Source organism: Elephantulus edwardii, unplaced genomic scaffold, assembly GCF_000299155.1.
Source record: "Elephantulus edwardii isolate Elephantulus edwardi_28Jun2011 unplaced genomic scaffold, EleEdw1.0 scaffold00423, whole genome shotgun sequence".
Taxonomy (NCBI): domain Eukaryota; kingdom Metazoa; phylum Chordata; class Mammalia; order Macroscelidea; family Macroscelididae; genus Elephantulus; species Elephantulus edwardii.
In genome coordinates this window covers 61,823-66,902 of record NW_006400173.1, presented here as the reverse complement: position 1 = coordinate 66,902, position 5,080 = coordinate 61,823, and the positions used below count along the sequence as shown (strand labels likewise).

General features: G+C 47.8%; 2 pseudogenes; one reads left to right on the top strand and one right to left on the bottom strand.

The window, feature by feature from the left end:
• Window positions 1-1,599: 1,599 nt before the first annotated feature.
• Window positions 1,600-2,436, bottom strand: LOC102845977 (annotated as a pseudogene).
• The window catches only part of LOC102845567, an 11,991-nt pseudogene continuing 9,345 nt past the window's right edge, over window positions 2,435-5,080 (top strand).

Here is a 5,080-nt window from a genome sequence, read left to right as displayed (position 1 = left end):
CTTGATAGACATTCCTCTGGTATTCCCTGCTTTCAGCTAAAATGCATTCTACATTAGCTACAATATCCCTAGTAATACGACCCCTTCAAAATCCAGCCTGCACTTCTGGCACTTCTCTGCTGATTTGCTGTTCCAGTCGTTTTTGGATAATCTTCAGCAGAATCTTGCTTGCAAGTGATATCAAGAATATTGTTCTATAATTTCCCCACTTTGTTGGGTCACCTATCTTTGGAATGGGAACAAATATAGATTTCTTCCCGTCAGTTGGCCAAGTGGTTGTTCTCCAGATTTCTTGACACAACTTGGTGAGCACGTCCAGGGTAGCATCCATTAGTGGAAATACGTCAATTGGTATACTATTTATAATCAACTACATCTACCCAGGGAATGGCAGCTGTTATTGCAAATGTTCCTAGAGAGCCCATTATAAGCTGCTGTGTGTAAGGCTGTGTGTCCCCGGAGTGGCTGTCAGGTGGCCTCTCACAAGTCCTCAGCCTGGGCCCCTAGAACGCCAACCCAACAATATTCAGTATTCACTTCAGTACAACAGCAGAGCAGGGACAGAAGAATGACGCAAGGGCCCATGCCTCAGGGCAAGTGTCCGGTGCAGCCGGGAGTGTGGCCAGGGGCAGCTGCCCCTGGGAAGCACTGGCACCTGGCTCACCCTGCCTCACCACACCCGCAGTGGTAGCAGTGCTCCATGTCCTCAGAAGACTTCAGCAATTGCAAAACACCGTGTTCTTCCTGCAGTACAGGCACAATTCCTCAGTTCCTCTCCCAACCTGGAGCCCCTCACAACCTTCCGTGCACCCATAAAACCGACCTTAAACTCCAGGCTGTTAAATCCACTTACGCTCCTCATCCTTCCTGTCCATCACTCCACAGCTCCTTTCCCCCTGGCACCAGGACTCCCCTACCCTAGACACACAGCCTCCCCTCAAAGCTGTGGGGTGCTAAGAAAATGCAGAGGGGGGGGAGGCTACTTTTATTCAGTCCCTAAAGTTTCGTTTCACATTACATTCGTTTTGTATTAAGAACAAGCACCTCTAAAGACATAAGCCAACCCCTGCCCTCCAATATAAATCTTCAAGTCTGGCAGTTTGGGGTACTCCTTGAAATTATCGATATCTACTCCTCTTTCTCCCTCTAAATGCATCAGGAACCAGCCCTGAAAAAGTCAATCAAGTAACTGGGTTATCTTCCAGCCAGAACCCAGTGAGATGAGCTGGAGGGTGTTGAGGGTCTTGGCCAGCATCCTTCTCCAGCTCTTAATCTTGAGAAGGGTGGACTGTGGCCACTTGGCTAGAGGGTCCTTGAGTCTCCAAGGGGTAGCATGCTGTGCCACCAGTACAGGTTAGTCTTACTAGGACTGTAATCTTGTGGTGCGAATTGTAATCTGCGATAAATAGGGCCGACATTTCAAATAGGATGTTCTCCCTCAGCTCCTCAGAAAACATTGGGGAGATTTTATTCCTCCTTTTCATTAGCTTATTTTTCCAGCTTATAAAAGTGCGAGTTCTCCACCAGCCTTGAGCAGAACTGAAGCTTTCAGGGAACTTTGAGACCTCAGAGGCTGGCGCTGTGGGCACCCCAGGAGTGTTAGCTCTTTGGGACAAGAAGGTCCGCAGCCATGAGCGGTACTCTCCTCCTGGACGTGCCAAGGTCACTAAAAGCTACTGGAGGGTTGTGGGGCGAAAGGGGCTCATGTGTAGGGGCCATTGCCACGGGTCCCAGGGGCGGGCATTGGGGAAGCTTTGCTTGGAGCTGCAGCCATCTCAAGTGACGCCTCCGCACAGCTTCCTTGAGGAGGTTCCCAGAGAGCAATAGCTGCTGCAGTAGCTGGTGGTGCAGGTCGTTGTCACTGGTACGGGCTTCCGATTGGGGCCCATGTCTCTGTTGCAGGTGGCGGGACGCTACAACACCGCGGAGCCAACCTCGCCAGCAAGGGCCAGACAGTGGCTGCGCGGCGCTGTCGGATCCCTGAGACCCATCAAAGCCGCCCTGGGGGGAAGTAGCGGTGGCGCGCGGGAGCCGGCAATGAGTTCCGCCACGCCGTAGGGCGCAGCCTGGCCCCGCACGCGGCCGCGGTCCCTGAGGGTGCGGCGCAGGGGCCCCCAGACCAGCGGCCTCAGTCGACGTGGACGTGGGCGCGGGCGACAGAAACAGAGACAGGGCCGGGGGCCGGGCCTTGTCCGCCAGTAGCACGGGCAAGGGTCGTGGGGGCTGTAGCGGCGGCCCGGGGGATGAGCACGGGGAGGCTGGTCTGCCCTGGGACGCGTCCAGCTGCAGCGCCTCGCCGATCTGGGCCACCAGCCAGTTCACTTCGCCGGAGCCACCCAACGTCACGGACTGCTCCAGCAGGAGGACGCTGTTCTCTTCTTCTTGCCCCTACATTTCCTCACTGACTTCCTCTTCCTCCTCCCTCCCGCACGGCATGGCCCTCTGCTCGGGCACGCAGAGTACTGCTGGTGCCACTGGCCACTTGGCTTCCCTCCAGGCTCAGTGAGCCGAGGCAGAGCCGGGAGCAGTGGACAAAGCTGGGGGACCTGGGCGGACGCAGAATCTGGATCCCGCCTGGCGCTCGCTGTGCGCCAGCAGCCACGGGACCCTTCCTTGATCTATATTAAGTTCATTTTTTAAATACGATGCAAAGTAGAAATCTTGTTTCAATTTTTTGCTGATGAATAGTTTATTTGTTCGGCTTCAGTTATTGAAGATACTGTTACCCACTTAATGGATTTAGTTTCTTTGTCAAAGGATAAATGGGTAGATTTACTTATGGTTTCTTTTTCTTGTTTTGTTTTGTTTTTTTTGGTTTTTTTTGTGTGTTTTTTTTTCCACCCGCTCTGGTTTCTTAATTTTATCCCATTGGTCAATATGTGTACCATTGTACCAGTACCTCATAGTTTCGCTCACCATGGCTATATATAAATTGTTGTTGTTGTTGTATGCCTTTGAGTTGCCTGAGACTCATAGAGACCCTATATACAACAGCCCTAAACCCTGCTCTATCCGGAGTCAATCTTATTGTCTCTGACATATCTACCCACAGTCACTGAGTCAATCCATCTCATCAAGGGTCTTCCTCAAGAAAGGAAGTCAGGGAAACAGACCCTCCACCCTCCCAAGCATAATGTACCTCTCCAGGGACTGATCCCTCCTTGCAACATGCCCAAAGTATGTCAGATAGAGCTTCAGAATCCTTGCCTCCAAGGAGCAGCCTGGTGTCACCTTCTCGAGGACGAACTTGTTTGTTCTCTTAGAGTTTCATGGTATAGTCAATATTCTTCTTCAGCACCAGAGTGCAAAGGCATCAACTCTCCTATCATCCCTAGTCATTGACCAGCTCTCTGATGTGTAGCAAGTAATAGGGAAGACCATGGCCTGGATGAGGCACACCTTAGTCTCCAGACTAACATCATTGCTCTTCAGTACTCTGGAGAGGTCCCTTACAGCAGACTTTCCCAATGCAATTCATCTTTTGATTTGTTGGCTGCTGGTACCAAGAGTGTTGATTGTGGAGCCAAGCAAACTGAAGCTGCTAACAGTCTCAATCTCTTCACCGGCTATCATGATGCTGCCAATTGGCCCAGTGGTGAGAATCTTTTTTCTCTCGATGTTGAGCTTCAATCCATAATCTAGGCTGCAGTCCTTGACCTTCTGCAGCAAGTGCTTCAGGTCCTCCTCAGTTTCAGTAAGCAAGGTTGTGTCATCTGCATAATACAGGATGTTGATGAGTCTCCTTTCAATCCTGATGCCACATTCCTCTTCATAGAGACCAGCTTCCTGGATTATCTGTTCTGCATATAGATTGAAAATGCATGGTGATAAGACACATCCTTGGTGTACATCCTTCCCAGTTTTAAGCCATGCAGTATTTCCTTCCTCCATTCTGATTACTGCCTCTTGGTCCAAGTATAGATTTCACATAAACACAGTTAAGTGTTCTGGGATACCCATTCTCCTCAGAGTTAACCACAGTTTGTTGTGATACAGTCAAATGCCTTTGCATAGTCAATAAAACAGAGATAGACATTCCTCTGGTGTTCTCTGCTTTCAGTCAAGCTCCATCTAACATTGGCTATAATATCCCGAATATCATGACCTCTTCTAAACCCAGCCTGCACATCTGGCAGTTCTCTGTTGATGTGCTGTTCCAGTCATTTCTGGAAAATTTTCAGCAGAATCTTGCTTTCTTGTTATACTAATAATATTGTTTATTAATTTCTACACTCTGTTAGTTCACCTTTCTTTGGAATGAGGTCAAATAGGGGCTCTTCCAGTCAGTTGGCCAAGTGGTTGTCCTCCAGATTTCTTGTCACAACTTGGTGAGCACATTCAGGGCAGCATCAGTTTATTGAAATATATCAATTGGTATACCATCAAGTCCTGGTATCTTGTTTTTTTGACAATTCCTTCAGAGAATGGCTATATAATAGGTTTATAAATCAAAAGTGTAAGGCCTCCTGATTTGCTTCCCTTCCTCAGTATATCTTTCCTTATCCAAGGGGTTGTTTTGAGTTTGTTGGGGTTTTTTGGTTGTTGTTTGGTTTATTTTTTTCCCGTATGATGATGGTGATTGCTTTCCCATGTTATTGATATTATTAGGTGCCATTGAGTTGAGTATGACTTGTAGATACCCCATGAACAACAGATCTGAAACCTTTACAATCCTGTGCTGTCTTCATTGTCTCTGACACCACATTGGAGCCCATTGGTACAGTCACTGTGTCAATCCATATCCTTGAGTCTCTTCCTTTTTTTTTTTTGGTTGACCTTAAACTTTTGAAAAATGATAATCGTATCTAGATAAGGGTTGCCTTGTATCTGTACATTGTTTTTTATAATATTTCTATTTTCACAGTGTTATATTTTCTGATCCAAGAACATGGTATATTGCTCGGTTTATGTAGATTTCCTTTTTTAAAATTAATTTTAAGAAACATTTACAGAGATTTTGGATTTCCATTCATTCATTGCTGCACTTTTCTCCCTGTCCACCCACCCCCACCAGTTTGCTCCTCTCTTTGAAAAGAAAAAGGAAAAAAATTCCTTCATTGGTATACAATTCCCCCATTCC